The sequence below is a fragment of the Macaca nemestrina genome, chromosome 18 (genome assembly GCF_043159975.1).
Source record: "Macaca nemestrina isolate mMacNem1 chromosome 18, mMacNem.hap1, whole genome shotgun sequence".
NCBI lineage: Eukaryota > Metazoa > Chordata > Mammalia > Primates > Cercopithecidae > Macaca > Macaca nemestrina.
The window spans coordinates 365,288-384,278 of NC_092142.1; the positions used below are offsets into that span (position 1 = coordinate 365,288).

Genomic DNA, 18,991 nt, shown 5'->3' on the forward strand with positions numbered 1-18,991 from the left:
GATGGCCAAATGCATATGAGAAAGAAAGAAACGTGCTGAGCGCATTTTTTGGGTAATCTTATGGAGAAACTGCCACTTTAAAAATGGCTCTAGTTCCTGGCTCCAGATGGGTGTGGTGGGTTGCCTCACTCAATTTCAACTCCACCTGAAGCTGGGACACTAGAAATCCATTCGCAGACTCCAGGGCACCAGAATTCCCACTTCTGGAAACAGCCAGGAATGCAGACCTGTAGCAGAGAATTCTTTCCTGCCCACCCTAACTGTCCTCTGTGGAAGGCGACAGTCAAAGACAAGTCCACCCCCCTAGTCGCAACTGCACCACGAAGAACCATTTCAAGGTGGGAGGTGATTGATCAGTGGGAACAGGCAGTTTAGCTAATCACTTATAAGGCAGAGAAGGGGGGTTTGAAGGCCTGTATCTGGTCTTGTCCTCGGTAAATGGTCATCCGCCAGTCAGCCTAAGCCACATGGGAAGGGGCTTCTTGCAGTAAAAGTGGGGGCGCAGTTGTGGGGAGGGGGAATGTCTTAACAATCACTGTTTTACAGGATCACAGGGCTCAGGCAATGTTCAGTATTGTCACACACCAAGGTTTTTACAGTCTGAAGAAAACTACAGTCCTAAGGTGTCAGTTCTCAAAGCCCTTAAGTTCCTCCTGCAAAGATTCCCAGAGTCTCCACTTCTTGCACCGAACCCCAACTTACACAGGCACCTGCGTCTTTCTCCTGCAGCAAATGCAGATAAGAAGCTGTGGCTCTGCTGCAGTAATGATGCCATGCAGCCCTAACACCACAGCAGAGCAATGGCTCTGGCCTGAATGTCCCCAAAACCTCATGCTGAAACCATCTCCGACAGGATACATTAAGAGGTGGGGCCTTTGGGAGGTCCTGCTGTCAGGACTGGGGTTGGTGTCCTTGAAGGGGGGCCTAGAGGAGCCCTCCTGCTCCTCCACCACGTGAGTTCTGACGAGACGACCGCTGCCACGCAACACCTGTTGAGATGCTGCCGTCTGTGAGCCACAGGCCCTGGGGCACCAGATGTGCAGGTGCCTTGACCTTGGACTGCCTTGACCTTGGACTTTCCAGCTTCCAGAGCTGTGAGCAATAAATGTCTCTTTACAAATCACCCAATCGACAGCAGCCGGACAGAGACAGTAATGTCACAACATGAGTCACTTTCTCAGTGGGCCAGAGGACTCCCCATGAGCCACCACTGTAAAGCAAGAACTCCCTGGAGGATGGAAAGGGGTTCACAAGGAATTCTACCCAGCACCAGGGTGTCTGTCCTTTCTTGCAGGAAGACAGCTGAGCCATGGCAGGAAACTACAGGGTGGGTGGGGCTGGACAGTAATGTGTCACCTGCTCATCTAAGCCTCAGTCTCCTGCCTCTCATCACGACAGTGGGGGTAACACCCCCCTCACCTGAGCTGTTGGGGGAGGTAAGAGTGCTGGGTGATTAACAATTGTTAGTTCCACAGAAATAAGGCAAAGAATCTGCCCCATGTCTTATAAAACCAAATCAGCCCAGGAATTCCACATCACTACTAATTTGCATGGGAAAATACCAGATTCTCCTAAGTTCTGGCATGTCATTTGTATTAATACAGTTTGCAGAGTTTTCACATACTAAGTATATAAAACAGGAAAATAAATCATGCAATTTGGAGGCTGAAGCAGGAGACTCACTTGAGCACAGGCGGCGGAGTTTGCAGTGAGCCGAGGCCTCGCCACTGTACTCCAGTCTGGGTGACAGAACGAGACTCCACCTCAAAAAATTAAAAAAAAAGATTTTGCTGCTTCATACTAGTAAAGTGGGCAGACTCTACATGCCAACTCTTATTCAAAGGTCGCCTAACACTGACTCAGGAACTCTGGCCCTGATGTGCTTGGAGTTTTAATCCTAACAGTGTTAAAGACCACTCCCCCAGGAGCTCTGAACAAGTACTCCAGGTATACGCTGAACAAGACCACACACTCTGACCGAAATCTAACTTCCCAGACCCAAACTACAGAACCACAGAAGACACTGCTTCTGTCCAACTTTTTGTTCTGCCATCGTTTGTGTCCATTATTTCCTACAAACCATCTCATTAGAATTTAGGGCACACAAAAGGCCAATACAACAGGGTTACTTTTCAAAGGTTTGGAGGTGAAGAACAGATACAATGCATTAGCTTCCTATTGCTGCTGCAACAAATTACCACAAATGCAAACCTCCTCTCAGCCGTGGAAGTCAGGAGTCCCAGGGCTGAAGTCAAGGGGTCAGTAGCTTGTATTCCTGCCTGGAGTCTCCCAATTCATAGAAGCCACCATGGAGCTTGACTCACAGCCCCACACCCCTCCTACCACTGCCCCGGCCTCAGCCCTGCACCCCTCCGGACCCTGCCCCTGCCCCACACTCGCCCTCACCCCCACAGCCCTCTGGCCTCTATCTCGTCCTCAGGTCTCCTCCTCTGAGGCAGACCCTCGTACTGCCTTCTCAAAAGGCACATGTGAAGACACTGGACCCACCTGGACAACCCAGGGTCCTCTCCCATCTCACTGTCCATTACACTCACATCTGCAAAGCCTCTTTTGCCATGGAAACTTCATTATACTAACAATCATTTAACAAGTCCATTCTAATGATGTGAAAATTGGCATTGTTTTCCTCCTAATGAACAGATCAGTCACCCATGTAACCTATAAATATTTGACTATTAAATATACAATACTGTAGGAGACAGAGATGAGGAAGACGGTTCCTCCCTGAAAGACGACTGGACCCTAGACGGAGGGATAAACATTCTGAAGAGAATCAACATAACTCAACATTTGAGTCGGAGAGGTCAAGCAATAAGACGTTCAAAAAAGCAACCAGAAAGTATGTACTGTGCCTGTAGTTCACATCTGCGCCTGGCGTCATGAGCACGAGCGTGCGGACACGCACACAGGGCCCAAGTGTAAGATCAAATATAAGGAGCTTTCCACTGTAGTATTTAACTAGATCTTATCACAAAATAGCCTCCTGATTGCAGTTTTTATCCAAACAGTTCTCTGTAATTAAGGAAATTAATTTTCCCCTAAAAGACATTTCTCTATCATCCCATATAAACTAAATGGGCATATTAAAGAAAAAAGACACATGTTTGACTTCGGGGGTTTGCCTACGACTTGGATAAGCATGATTTTCTTCTGGCCAAGCAGGGAGCAGCTGGACCAGACTGGAGGGAAGAAGAACAAATTTCCACTCTGACCTCAGTTGGGCACCAGAGTCTTCCCTGTCAGAATGTGGGTGTGGTGCTTCCCACACACCAGCCTCTGACGAAACTCAGCCCAAGGGTGTGGGAAAAGGCTGTCTACTTCTGAAAAATCTACAAAGTGCGGACACATCAAAAGCTTCAGAAGACTGTAAAGGGCCAAGGAGACCACTACACCCTTGGAGTTTACAGAAAATGGTCAGCATCACACGTGCCTGAGGTCCAAGGTCAGCTCCCAGCTGCCGCGACGCCGTGAACGCAGCCCTGGCTTCCCCTCTGATGCAGAGAGCTGGTCACTCTGCCGGCAGCACTCAGAGCTCAGAACATTCTAGATGAAGGCAACGTGGTTCCTTTTAAAATGGGGAACCGGGACAGCACAACTGAAGCTCTACGACTGTCTCAACTACTGGGTTTCGGGGTAGCATTAGGAAATCGTGAGAATCCAAATCTCAATTTCATACAGATTCCAGATTCACTGCAGGTTCCAGAATTTCCTGAAACATTCTTCCAATTTATCACTCAGGATTCCCTTGCCAAAGCTAATAAAGTCTACATTCCTTACGGAAAACCCACCATAAGCACCACCACAAATAAGATCAACTGACTGACGCCTGCCCTTCGCACCAAACATAGAAACTGTTACTCACACAAGACTGTGCTGGAGGCAGCTCTCAGCTGAAGCCGAATCTGTGAGACTTCATTATCCCCATTTTGGATTGAGTGTGAAGACTGTCAGCAAACCAGGGCCCCAGTGTGAAGCACAGAACAGATCCTCTGATGCCTGCCTGAACATTTCCTTCCCACCTCTGGCTTGCATATTGAACAGCCTCAGAGCTACTGAGCCACCCACATTTGCAGGTCATTTATCCAGCCACCAGGATAACATAATTATGCGATAAAAATGCCTTCTCAGGGCTTTGTCATACTCAACAAGGAAGCTCAGAAGGCTAGGTAAGCGCAAGAAAGGGGGAAGCGTCCTCCAAACAGACAAAAACCAAGGAAAACCGTGCAGAGACTCTCCAGAGAGAGAGCAGAAACAGAGCCCGATGTAGCCTTTCAGGTCCTGCTTGCCACAGCCCTGCATTAGGTGGCACCATTTCCACGGATGCATCCTGCTGGGCCCATTTGAAAGGTCCCGCTTGCGAGACATTCACCCCCACTTCCAGCTCCTGCAAGACCCGCTGCAGCCCCACTCCATCCTGGGGGCCGACTGTGCAAGTTTTCCTGGAGAGACCCCTCAGAGCCTACTCAGTGTCTGAGACTGGGAAGCACCAACGATCCAGAAAGGCACAATCCCGTTCTCCTCGTGCTGTTTTCTGGGTTCCAAGTTGTCTAACGAGTCCTGCATAAACCCCAGGCTGGGGAGCCAGCCAGGGCCCAGCAGCACCCAGCTCATGCTCTCCACTCACCCCACAGAGGAACACGGAGGCCCCAGCACGCTCTGTCCGGGGCAAGACACTAGAAACAGCTCCAGTTCAGGGTTCTGCCACCCGCCCCGCTGCCGTCATTACCTGCTGTGATCTGAATTCTCATTGGTTGGAAATGTGATCCCACAGCTCTGCTGCCTTAAGTACCTGCTGGGATCTGAAATTGCACTGGTTGGGAAGGGGATCTCATTGCTCAAGCACTCCCTGCTGCCTCCTTGCAAACAACATAAAAAATCCAAAACCCCTCTTAAAGAACGTTTACTATAACCTCAAAACAAGTCCAATCCTGAGACCAGGGAAGATACACACGCACATCTGACAGCTGGTGGGCGTCAGTGACCGACGCCACGGCTTCCGTGTGGCGTGTGAAGCAGGAGGCCTGTCACGGTGACTCAGGATGGGGTCTGAATAGGGGTCTTCCAAGCAACTAGGCAACCAGGACGCACACCCCAAAACCCAAGTCCCCGCACTCATGTACCTGGCAGAAATGCTGCGTGGCCATCGACACCAGTTGTGAACCAAGACCGATCTGTGTCCTGTGGCCCTCACAACGTCCGTACACGTCTGGGCCCAGCACAGGCTCGCACGGCACCCTGCTCGCCTCCAGTGGGGCTCTCTCCTGCCAAGGGGGATGGCCCTGAAGTCCGTTGAGATTTCCAAAGCTCTACAAAGTCGTCCTTCCTCCTGCTTGTTCAGAAGGCCTAAAGCCCTGAAGACACCAGTGAGAATTGACCTAGCCTCTTAAGGCGGCTCAAATACCTAAACACAGGAACGCTGGACCTCTCTGCCCTCGAGAGCAGCCGATAACACACTGGGCTAAGCAGAAGGCACAGATGTCACATCCAGAAGCCAGTGGCGCTCAGGATTGCATTCCAGGAGCCGCCCATGTGAGTCCCTCCAAGGCTTCCAAGACCCACTTGATTGTTTTCATCGTATCTCTATAATATCAGAGACATTATATCTCACGGTATCTATGAGATCGTCTCTACTTTTATGAGCACATATGCTCCCTGACTTACCATGGGATGAAACTGTTCCAATAAACCCAGCGTAAGCTGAAAATATCCTAAATAGAAAGTGCATTTGACATCATAGTTTCAACTTACAACGTGTTCATCCAGAGGCAGCCCATCTTGGACCAAACAATGCACTGAGTGTGACTAATTCACACCATCACAAGGATGAAAAAAAAATCACAAATGTAACCATTGGGAGCCAGGGACCATCTGTATTGGGGCTCCTGTCTTCAGAGACAACAGAAACCTCTTCTTAGACAAGAATCACAATTTATAATCCTCAAAATGTTAAACTTAGTTTAACAATCTAGACGTTCAAACAAAGCCAAAGTAGACCCACAAGGCCGTTTGTGCCATTCACTAAGACACACGACTCTGTAATAACCCTCACCACAGCCCCTCAGGGTGGGTCCCAGAGGCAGTTGAGGCTTGTGGCTACGGACACTAACGAAACCAAAATCAGAGTACGCAGGTGCAGTCAAGTCATATGACTTCTCCACTAGCATATGCACAAATGTTCATCAGCAAATCTCATCTTCGCTTTACCTCCCTCCCATGACCTAAAAAGGAGTCCACCACACACACCCATACACACACACACCACTTCAAAAACATAATTAGTACTTGCATTCAATTCTGGGTATTCGGAATAGACCGAATGGGTGATTAAATCTCTCCTCCAACGCATTGCTTAGTCTTCTTAGAGGATGAAGGATTTTGCATAACACAAGTCAACATATAAAAGATCTGCTATAGAAACAGACTTTCAAGTGGTCCTCATTAGAGTGATTCAACTAATATACAAAGGACCCAACACACAGCACAGTGTGTATTAGATGATTAATTTGTTCCCCTAAAAATCCTATTATCTACACAGAAAAGGTACCCTATACACATTTTATCTTTCTTTACCAGTATAGTCACATAAAGGAGTATCACAAAAGCAAAAGAACACATTTGGTTTGACTCACAGTTCTAAATTTAATATAAAATTGCTAAAACCACCAAGACAAGCATGACTATTAAATATTTAACGATCTTCACCTAAATTCAAGTCACCATTCAACCACCAATACCTCTGCTCTCCTTACGGGAACTTTCCGAAAGTAAATTCTGGAATTAACAGGACAAATTTTTCAGGTGATAGAAATTAGGAAGAAATTGGTTGAAGGCGGTTCCTTGGCTGTCAAACTTTTTCTCAATAATATTTTGTAAAATAAAAGCATCAAACAGATCTTTACATTAACTTGCAATCTATCAAGCAATACTGGAGCAAGCTTTAAATATTAGCCACATTCTGTCAGGGCTGACTAACATTAAATCAGTATCAGTCTCATGTCTTGTAGGATCCACAGCTCATCTTCTTAAAACCACTTAAGATTTCATAATTAACTCAATTAAACAATGTAAGTCATCTCCTTGATCTTTGACATGAAGGGGTAATTTTCCCCCAAAATAGTACCTCTTTCCTTGACATGATTTAATCTGTGGTTAGAGTATTCAACAGGATTTCTTTCCTTCTTAGAAAATAAAATATACACCTTTCCAATATAGAAAAACTCTGATAATACTATAGCTTAACCAGGTCAAAAGCATTTTTTTTAAGTTAAAAAAAGAACCTAACTGCATCTTTGGACCTTATGTGAGGTAGTGTCCAGGGTCACTGGGACCCCTGCTTGGCCAGTGTAGCTGGGTACCAATTAAAGACAGAAACCCAAGCATTCACTCAAAGCCCCTTCCCAGCTGTTCATCCTAGTGGAAGAAGCCATGGGTACAAACGAGTGCGGCATTCTACGGAGGGCTTTGGGGATAGGCTGCTTGAGAACATCAAAGTGGCTCACGTCCCCCGAGTATAAAGCCAGTGACTGCTCTCAGCTTCCATCCACAGTAGCCAAGGTCTGGAATCACCTGAGTGCCCATCAACAGGGGATGAAGGGAATGTGGCCTGAACACACACAGGAGCAATACTCCACCACACAGCGGAGAGCCCTGTCATCCGCAGCAGCATGGATGGAGTTGGAGGACATTACGTTAAGCAAACGAGCCAAGCAAGGAAATGGCGCATGTTCTCACTCATAAGCAGGAGCTGAGAGCAGATCTCATGGAGGCCAACAGTAGGTGGTCAACAGGGCCCAGCAGAGCCCACTCATAAGCAGGATGGGCAGAGGCTGGTAACGGGCACAAACACACAGCCTGATGGGAACACGAGCCCTACTATTGATAAATCAGCAGGGGGATGGCAGTGGGTCATCTACTGTGGATTTCAAAACAGCTAAGAGAGAATAACTTAACATAACCAGCACAAGGAAAACAAACTAAAGTGAAAGACATCCCAAGTACCCAGATTTCATCAATATAGGGGTGAATCAAGGTATCACATGCACTCTGAAAATATGTACATACATTATGTATCAACAGAAACAAAAACCAATGACAGAACCATTTGCGAAGCACGTGCAGGAGAAGAATGGGAAGCCTGACATGGTGTGGCTGTGTGTCCCCACCCAAATCTCATGCTGAACTCTAACCCTGTGTTGGAGGTGAGCCCTGGTGGGAGGTGATTGACTCATGGGGGTGGTTTCTAATGGTTTAGCACAATCCCCCAAGTGCTGTCCTTATGATAGTTCTTCCTGAGATCTGGTTGTTTGGAGGTGCATGGCACCTTCCCATTCACTCTCTCTCCCCTTCCAGCCATGTGAAGACATGCCGGCCTCCCCTTCACCTTCCGCTCTGTATGTTTCCCCAGATGTAGAAACCTGTACAACCCACAGAACTGTATGCCAATTAAACCTTTTTTTCCTTATTACCCAGCCTCAGCTAGTTTCTTTATAGCAGTGGAACAACAGTACAGTCCTCAGGACCAGCAATGTTTTCCTTCTACCCAGCGGCCAACAAGGTCCCACACCCTAGCTGGTTTTCCAAAGCCTTTGCCAGAATGCTGAAGCTGTTTTGGGATAATAACTTTCCCCATCTCTGGCAAACCAGATGGGGCATCCTATTAGCCTCTTACCACCTTTCTCAGAGAAACTCCATCTCTGAAACAGCCTCCACCAGGGGCCTCCTTCAGCAGCAGCAAAGCTGAGTGTTCCTTGCACTTCCCTTCTTCTGAACAAGTAAACATCTTAAGCTTGTTTTTCCATCTTTCCAGCTCATTGAAAGAAATATCTTATACTTTCTATTTTCCTAACACACACACATGGAAGAGAAGTGCCATGAGGGCAGGGGCTCTTGTTTTCCCGGATCTGAGCCTGGCCCTCAAACGCTAGCTGAATACTAACACGATATCCAGAGGCAGAAATGCAAATATCCATATGACTTCAAATACCCTAAGGATCTAACAGGCCGAGTGGCCCATGTAACTATGGTGTGCTGGGCCATTCAACTGGTGTCCAAATCCCTGTCCAAGTGAGCTCTTTAATTTTGAGACTTTTCAGACAGCTGTTTTGTTGTTGTTCTGTTTTGTTTTTATTAAAGGGATATGTTACAGTTATAATCAAGAATATCCCAGGCCGAGTGTGGTGGCTCGTGCCTGTAATCCCAGCACTTTGGGAGGCCAAGGTGAGCGAATCACTTGAGGTCAGGAGTTCAAGACCAGCCTGGCCAACATGTTGAAACCCCGTCTCTACTAATACAAAAATGAACCAGCCATGGTGGCAGGCACTTATAATCCCAGCTACTCAGGAGGCTGAGGCAGGAGAATGGCGTGAACCAAGAGGTGAGGCTGCAGTGAGCCAAGATCGTGCCACTGCATTCCAGCCTGGGCAACACAGCAAGACTGTCTCAAAAAAATAAAAAACCAATACTCCCAGTTAGTTCTTCACCAATGTCAGATACATCAGTTTAAAGAAAAATATGAAAGCACGTTTTTAAATTTCAGTGTTGAATTTAACCATATCTTTTAAGAAGATATGAAGATAGAAGTTCCCCAAGGATCGGGGGAGAAAAAAGCAGTTAAGAAAATCTTAAAACCTCAGGAGAAAAACAAGTATGGGTTAAGACCTCAAGGCAAAACTTTTTCTTTGCACTTTGATTTCAAAAGAACAGAGATGCCCAAATTATGAACTCTCCCATCTGCATTTTATATTCGTCTGTGTCCTTTGAAAGGCTGGAGATGGGATCCCAGGTTCCAAAGTGCCTGGCCATGGCTCACATCAGGTGGCATCTTTCACAGCCGTTTACTCCCCTGACTGTGCCTAGAGAGCTCTGTGGCCCAATTTACAAAAAAAAAGGTCCTAATTTACTCACGTTCATCACTTTGAGCAGAGTCTCAAGAAATGAGACAAATATTGACACTCCACAGAAGCAAGTACTGTCTTCTGAAAAGCCAAGTGTCAGGTTCCCATGAGCCAGGCAGCTTGCTTACAGAAAGCACTGGCTGGTTTAATGTTAAATGCATTTAAAATGTTAAGTGATCAAACGCCCCTCCCAGTGAGTGTGCGCGTTGAGCTGGCTGCAGTAGTGATGTACAGACCACGTTCTTTCCTTTGGTTTTGCTTCAAGCAGAGCACCCCACACCCAGGAAGAGGCCAAAGGATGGCATCGAGGTCTAGGACAGATCTAAGGAGAGCTGCAGGCTGACTGCCTCATCGGCAAATAGTCTCTCATTTCAGAGAAAATCACTGAACAGAGTTCATAACAAGTGAATTTTTAAAATTCATATTTCTAATTTCATCCCATTAGAACTTTTGAACCTCCGCCTCCCACCTAGAGAACATCAGCTCAAGCCGATCACAGCGCAGTGCGATTTTCTATAAATAATGTGCACGCCTGCATCTGAGCTGAGATGTGAACGTCTGGAATGTGCCTGCCAGGCCCAGGAGGAACGGCAGCAAGTGTGGGGACACAAGCCGCTAAGGAATCTGATTTGGAGGGAACTGGAGGCAACTAAAACTAGGTCCACTGGTTTTTCTTGGTAAGGTTTGACCAGGCAAACTGTTATCACTGTTGCTAATTCATGGTAAATGGGATGGGAACTTAACAGTAAGTAATTAGAACAATTACAGAATTTGCTACTCAATTACAATGGCACAGATTCCTGAGAATGGAAGAACTGTTGCCCAGGAATAGAGTTCAAGAGGTCCTCCACTTGCTCCGGGAAACATGGCATTTCTACACACCCCTGCTTTGGTCCCTGGCCACCACCATCCTGATCTCGGCCATCTGATGGCATCACTCCCCACAGCTGGAAACACCTGACCTCTTGTCACCCTCCCATCTGCCCTGCCTTCTTCCAGTCTGGGATACTCAGGGATGCCCACATACAGGACCAGGAAACCAGAGTTATCCCAAACCAGTGCCTGCATTCAAAGTCCTCCATGGCAGCACAATCACCAATGGCCAATACTCCCAGAACCTTCCACCTCAAAACGGGAGCATATGTGGATTCAAGCTGACAATGCTGCATTCTCTTTGCCATGTACACATGGAGGCATGTCAGGTTCCACCTAAAGGTATCAGGTTCCACGCTGGTCAGGAGCCCAAACCTAGTCACTCTGCATGATCTCAATTCACCATCCACAGAGAAGCCGGCAGTTTTCCTCTGGTGCACGGTGTGGATGGTGGATGGTGGCTGCATTTCCCCTGAAGACTCGGAAACAGGAGCCTGGCCAAGGAGGCCAGTCACCCCAGCCCCTGCAAGGCCCGGACGTGACCCTCTGCTGTCTGCACACAGTACCCAAGTCTAGCAGTGCTGGCTCTGTGGTGTGATCCATCTGGGCCTGCGGAGGACCCGGGGCACAGGAACCGTGCAGCCTGCCTGCAGCCAGAGGCCTAAGGGATCCCCACGAGGCTCTCCAGCCTAGGTGCCCTCACCACAGGCAGAGCCATGCAAGAGAGTTGCCTGCTGAACTGGAAACGCCCCAATCTGCTCAGCCAACACAGAAAGACAACAGCCACCTACAGCTGCTGAGCCCCGAAACGTGGCCACTGGGCCTGAAGGGTTGAATCTGGAATTTAATCTCTGAAGTTCTTTTCAAATGTGTTTAGCTATGTAATCAAATCTTTATTCTAATTAAATTTAAAGGAGTCTCTGGCTATGGGCTCCCTTGTCGGGCATCACAGCTCCAGGGAGTAAGAATGGGAGAGAGAGAGGCCCAGAGCCTCTCTGCATTCTCCACGTTAATTCAACAAGTCATCATAAGGAAAGGCACTCCAGCAGGAGAGGTGTACACGGGAAGAACTGGGTTGGCCCTGACAAGCATGACCCCCATGGCATCACAGCTGCCTCAGGCAACAGGCAAGACAATGATGCCCACCTGGACAGGCCACCGGATGGGATGATGCACCCCCAAGCCCTAGTGCCACAGCAGCCAGAGACCACCCGCTGCTCATCCCGGCTGAAACAGGCAGAGCTACCCGAGCTATCAAAAGCAGGAAGAATTAAGGAGGCAATTCCCACGACACACGTGACACTCCTCGGAGACAGACACAGGCTTCGCTGCGAAAGTGCAGAGGACAGTGGAGTCCCTAGGCGGGCTGCTTCTTCCAATGATCAGGAAGAAACCAGATCCATTTCCTTGTAGGAGAATCATTTGTACCGTGATTAGACAGAAGACAGAAGGTGGCTGATATTATCAAATCATCAAGCACCTCACGGTTGCTTCTCCAAGGAAGGCCTGGAAACTTGCAGCCACCCGCTTAGGGGCCGCAGTGTTTACAATGGAGATACGGGTGACTGAGGTCTGGCTTCCTCAGGGAAGCTACATTTGAACTTTCACCACTGAGGAATCGGTCATTTACAGTCACTCACCCTCAATGCAGAAGAGGGCTCAACACACTGCACCAGACTTCAACACTCAGGGTTAGGGTCAGGGTCAAATTCACAAGTTTTACAAAATGTATTTCCTTGGGATGCCAGAAGAGATGCAGATTCACACCCCCGACCTCCATGGTTTGCTTAGCCCCTTCACCAGTGGATCTCACCTACAGATGACACATCCACGCCTCATCCATGGCAGCACAGAAAACCACTTGGAAGACAGCCACTCCCACCAAGCTTCCTGACTTTGGTGTTTAAAATCTGCATCATTTAAAATCTGCATCTCATACGTGAGATTACACTCCTCCGAACAACGACATTGCCACTGTCATTTCACCCAAAAGGGCTTTAGGAAATGACATGCGGTCCAGACGCCAGAGGTCACCAGCCGCCTTACTCTAGCCTAATTCATTTGTGCCTGTATGGAGGCTTCACAGCTACAGCCCATTAATGACCGGATGAGAAGCTCAGGGCATAGACGAACTCAGTGCTGAATTTTTCCATTTATCACCCTTTTGTTTTGTCCACAAGACAGCTGAGAAAGGCGGGGGCAGATCATCTCCTCGAGTGTAATGACTCCAGCCACTTCTCTTCACCCCAGGTCACCCCTCAGTCACACGCTTTTGAGAAGCCAAAGCAGTTCTGTTCCCTTCACTCTGGGTTCCAAGCACTAAATTCCTCCGTTTTATCAATTAGATTATCAAGCAGCCATTTGTAATCTGGACTGCAATCTGATACGAAATTTAAAGCTAATTTAGGTTGCAGTAATAGCTCCTATTTACATTATAGATAAGGCATGAATGAAAACTTTAATCTGTTCATAGGACCAACTTTGTAAACAAACCAATTATTCAAGCAATGATTGTCTACAGTTAGATGCAAATTACTTTGCTCATAAAAGATTTTCCAGTAGGAATTTTTAAATCCATGGTCTGTCTTTTCTGAGCCTGTCTCTGCACCTTCCCCTGAGTGCACAGCAGGACTTCTCAGGGCATCCCATCAGCAGACCCACTGAAGAGAATAAGCCCGCAGCCCCCAGCCCAGGAATCAAGTCCGAGCCCCAGCAGCCCCTCGTCCAGCCGGGGCTTCCTCACCAGCACAGCACCCAGGGGTCTTCCAGGTTTAATGCCATGTGTGCGTGGAAAGTAGACTGCTGGAAAGACCACAGTGGACATTCTACAAATGCAAATTCCCTCCTGGAACAGCCCAGCAACCCTCTGTATCTTCCCCAAAGTACCCATGTCAGGCAGGCGTAGAGTCTAATGGGGGTGCCTAGGAATCAGCATTTAACACGATTCTGATGAATAAAAAACTTTGAGAGGTCGGTCAGCAAGAGGCTGCCGTGGCCTCCACTCATTTGCAGGCTCTGAAGAGACACAGATTCAGGTAACAGGCCAGACAGGACAGGACAAGGATGGGGAGGTGGAGGGCAAATTCCATGGACCACCAACCACCCCGCCATCCCCACTGAGACTCCGTGATTTAAAGAGAGGCAAAGCCAGGGAGAAAAGATGCCCGCACCACACGAGCGACTGAGATTTCACCTAAAGCACGCAGCATGTGGCTGAGGGCCAAGGTTGGGCAAGCCAGGAGCACAGAACGGGGTTCACAGGCCCAGAGGTGCCCCCCACACCCAGACCCCGTGGATATCTCCCAAGCACTGCCTGTGTCTCCTGCCTGGTTTATTTCCTCCCCCCCCCCCACTGTGTTGGTTTCTCAGCCGCCACCCACCACCACACACCCCTCTCTACAAGCTTGGTGGACTCAAAAGAGGGGGGGGTAAGATCTGGGCTCTGGGGCCAACGTCCTGCCTGAGACATTAGTTCCAACCCACCTAGCTGTGATGTGAGCCCCCGAGATTTCTCAAATGTGAGATGGGAAGGTAACTGAACCCACTCACCAGGACGGCTGTGCAGACAGATTACATATAGCCACACCTCGGCATCCACCACACGTGGGACCCCAACCGTGTTGCCCCTGATGGGAATCCCTCTATGCTCCTTCTGCTACCAGAGCCAACTCCCAGCAGTAGCTGTGGAGGGTGCATCCTCTATTCTCACTCCACTCACCTCCCATCGCTCCACGCAGTGACCTGCCACGCAGTGGCCACCAGCAAATCCGGCCCCACTGGATAATGGACCACCACCACCGCCGCCACCCCCTCACTTTGGGGCGTCTTCCACTTGCAGTTCCGAAGCAGGCAGAGAAATCCCCCTCAAGGGCAGTCACCTGTTCCTTAGTGCACGTAATGACCTGCCACGCAGGACCACCAGCAAACCCAGCTCTATCATCCAGGCTCCTGTGGATAACCAAACTCCCACCCCCCGACCTTGGGGCATCTTACACTTGCGGTTCTGAAGGGGGCCGAGAAACCGCTCTCAAGGGCACTCACCTGTTTCTTATTGCACGTAATGACCTGCCAAGCAGGGCCATCAGCAAACACGGTCCACCGTCCAGATTCTGGTGGGTAACTGCCTCCCACCCCGCTTCCTGCTGGGGTGTCTGGGAGGCTCAGAAACTGCCCTCCAAGGGCACTCATCTGTTCCTTATTGCACTAATACCTCATTTACAGAAATCCACTTTGACTTCCAATACTGCAGTTGTGACAATTTAGCAATCCTGCTTGCAAGCTCCAAGAGCTTGAGGTCACATCCACCTCACCAGCATCCCAGAGACCCAGCACTGTCCCACTGTGTTTAAAATTCCAAAATACTCCTTCAAAATGCTACTGGCATTTGCTTTGCACATAAAATGCTAACAACCTTCAGGTGAAACAAATATCTTCAACAGTTTGATATAATGACATGTGAGTTACACATCTGCCAAATTGTAAAGCCTCATGCATTTATAACATTTATGGCCAAATGGTTCATTAATACAAATTACGAGAATCTCCAAGAAACAAGATGTTTTCTGGCATTAGATGACCAAAGGAAAACTGGGTTCTGGCTGGCTTGCGGGGCTGTAGAGGCAGACATATCTGCTGACACAACCAAGCTCCTTCCCACTGATGTGGCCTCATCCCAGGCCCCTCACCCGGATGCCTGCAGGCCCCTGGAGGAGCAAGCTGACCTGTCCACATTTCTCAAATGCACAGCTGTTGCTCACACTGCAGGTAGAGTTCAAGGCACGAGCAGGCCACCACGCTAAAAATACCACGCAGCGTCCACGCCAGGTGACGGTGGTTTTCACTCCATCCCAAAGCCCCGTGTATGAGTTTACAGCCATGATTACCACATGGATTTTTAGACCCTCAAGACATACTTTGTTTCCTTTTATGCAACAAAGTTAAAAGACTATCACTCAGATATAGGCTCTGAAACTGTGCAATAATTATTTGGGAACAGAGCCTCTGCCAGATCAGGATTAGCACTTGGGACAACACCCCGTGACCTCGGTCCAAACCCATCCAGACCAGAAGCCTCCCGCACTGTAATTTCTGTGGATTTCTGTAAACGAGGTATTACTGCAATAAGGAATAGATGAGTGCCCTTGGAGGGCAGTTTCTGAGCCTCCCAACCACACTGCCACGTTCAGGCTGAAGCCGCGCCACCTCCAGAAATGCTGTCCCTCGCCGAGGTGTGCCTGGCTTCTCCCTTTTTCCAGACCTTAACAAAACCTGAAAGAACAGGTCTGTGTAGAAAAAAACAAGCTACTTGCGATTCCTCTGCCCAGTTCAGGCTGTAGGAAGCTCATTTCAGCCCTGTGTTCTGACTGTGGCTTGGTTCCCATAAGAAATAAAGTCACAATTCCAGTCCCTGTCTCCTGGGCGGTGTGGCAAGCATACATACCTTCAGTTACATGAGGAAAGGCGTGGCGAGCCCCCTTCCTTCAGTAAAACTGCACAGTTCCCAGAACCCCGATGCCATCTCCCTCACACCACTGTGAACACCTGGACACAGCACATTTCAATGCGTGCACCTTTGTGGGCTAGTTTTCTATTTCTCCACTAAATCACCCCAAATTTAGTGCCCTAAACACTGACTTATTTTCTCACATTTCTGGAAGCTGGAGTCCAAAACAGGTCCCACCAGCTAACGTCGAAGTGGGGGCAGGGCTGGCTCTGGGGAAGCGACCGTCTCCTTGCCTCCCGCAGCCTCTAGAGGCTTCCGCATCCCCTAGGTCCATATGGCACCTACTGTCTTCAGGACCCACAGCGGCCCTGATGGCCCCCCCCAACAAGACGCAGAATGTCAGGAGCCCAGGTTCTACTGCTAGGGCCAAACCGCCCCACCCTCCCAGTTCCTCACACACTCCCGTGCGAGTTAATATAGATTCCACTTTAACTAGTGTCACCTGTGTAAGGGGTAAGTGCCCAGCTGTGAACTGGTTAATCTCACCCACACAGACCCGGGGAATAAACTCACAGGCCATGGACCACTCCACAAGCAATGAGTGACCACCTGCTCGGGGACCTCCATGGCCCAGCAGAGCACTCTGGTACCTCCCCGTGGACTCAGAGTCTGCAGCACCAGAGGGCCCTGGATAAAAAAGATAGCTCCCATGTTGGGAGGCACCCACCAGCAGTTGGGTTCCAGGTACTTTAAGTAGCCCAGGTGGACAAGCTGCACCCCGTGCAACTCCATCACAAGAATAACGGCTGCACGTGGCGAGTGCACGGGTAGCCACCCCTCAGTTCAGCTGGCCGTGTTAAGCACATCACCACCGTGACGTCAAATCAGACTCATCTGCTGGCATAGTCAAGGCATCGGCCCCCAAGAACATTCTGGATCACAATTCACAGTAGTGATTGCGATCAGGGCCACAAGTGGCTAAATGTATTTACAGGAGGACACCACAGCCGATCTGGCTGGACTGAGATAATTTCCCACTGTACATTCTTACAACACCATTTTATTTGCACTTTATTAAACTTTTATGGCTTTTTTTCTGCCTATCTACTTGATGGGAGTGTTTCTTGTTCTTATGACTGCAGTGATACTTCAGGCTACAACTATCAATGTGTAAAATTAGTTTGGAAGGCATTTTATCATTAAACATTTCACAAGCAAGCAGTCAGAGGCACCTAACCTGGAGGCCTGTTTTCTTCTGTGAGCCAAACCTACCTTGGACTCAAAGAAAACGGCACACGGAGAGGGGCTGGATCTCCAGCGTCCATTCCTAGGGGGCCTCCTGGGGAGCAGATATGGAGGGAGAAGCCCTGGGCTATGGCACCGCCGTACTAAAGAAAAATCTATATGGGTAAATGTAAGCGCCAGACATAAGAGATTAAGCAAGCCATGAAAATAAACCACTAACCACAGCTAAACTCCCAAACAGAACTAAACTCCCTTTAGTTTGAATTGGAAAAGCAGAAGTGATGATCAGGATACAAAAAAAAATGACACAGTATCTGAACACAGGAGAATAATCAAGGGCCACTGTCTCTTCCTGTGTCAGTGGGAGCCTCGCATCTAAGCTGGATTTAGAAGGTTGCTACTTTGGACTGAAAGGTATCCCCAACCCTAGTTTGTAAGCAAGTGGAGCAGAATGCTTCAATTATTTCAAGGTTTAGCGGTAAAGCTCTGCAACTCTCACAACCATTTTAATTGGTGTGAATTTTAAAGTGACTCAATCTGTTGGCTGGAGTATCTAACGGCTTAACCACGGGGTCATGTTGGAAAATTTTTCCAATTGCTTTTGTTTTTTCTAGTGAAGATGCATTTGAACGTTCTTGTAGTTTGCAGTTGGCTGGTTCTGATGTTTGGTCCTGAGGAGGCCCAAGTACCCGGAGAGGAAGAATCTGAAACCTCAAGACACTCGAGTGCTGTCTGGGGAGATGGAGACCCCAACCCGAGGGCCACTGACGGACTCAGCATGGGCGCAGGGCCGCCCGACGCAACAGGCCACGTATTTGCCACTTACAAAACAACATAAGCACACACCCCCAGGTGTGCACACATGCTCTGTACACACTCACGTCTGTCCATGCCAACACCAACCCACAACACCGAGGTGTTCACACATGCTCTGTACACATCTGTCTCTGCCAATGCCAGCACACATTCTGTATGCGCTCACATCTGTCCCTGCCAATGCCAGCACATATCCCCAAGGTGTGTACACACGCTCTGTACACGCTCACATCCCTCTCTGCCAATATGAGCACACACCCCCAGGGGTGCACACAGGCTCTGCACATACTCACGTCTGTCCCTGCAGCCTGAGTCAAACAGTCACAGAGAGGCAGAGGAGGAGGAGGAAGGACGTGATGGACACTGAGGTCCTGGGAAGGTTCCCCTCCCTACCTCGGGAGAGACCCCTCATGTGATCCTGCCATCACTCACCCTTCCGCCTCCATCCTCCATCCTCCCACAGGGATCAGGAGGACGACCACTGCACAGAGCTGTGATGAGCATGAACAGAAGATGGCAGGAGCTCATGTCAAGGTGCTGAGCACGGGGCCTACGAAGTGCTTCTTTCTGCTGTGGCTGACATCATCAAACAAGAGGCTGACACGGCTTCCGCAGAGAATGTCACTCGCTGAGAAACTGAAACGTGTGACCTAGGAGCCTGTGAAGGTCTAAGAACAAACCAACAAACCAAACGGTTTTG

At 48.9% G+C, this 18,991-nt stretch overlaps 1 protein-coding gene across 4 annotated transcripts in view; it reads right to left on the bottom strand.

Annotated features, from left to right (window-relative positions):
* Nucleotides 1–18,991, bottom strand: part of LOC105471856 (disco-interacting protein 2 homolog C-like) — a 220,576-nt gene that overhangs the window by 157,338 nt on the left and 44,247 nt on the right. The window contains exon 1 of one of the 4 annotated variants that reach the window (XM_071083725.1): nucleotides 16,434–16,735. The exons of 2 other annotated variants lie outside the window; for them this stretch is intronic. The gene's annotated coding sequence lies outside the window, so the exon portion shown is untranslated. Of the gene's footprint in view, nucleotides 1–16,227; nucleotides 16,403–16,433; nucleotides 16,736–18,991 lie in introns of those variants that run through there. One more of the 4 variants, XM_071083722.1, reaches the window with a different exon arrangement.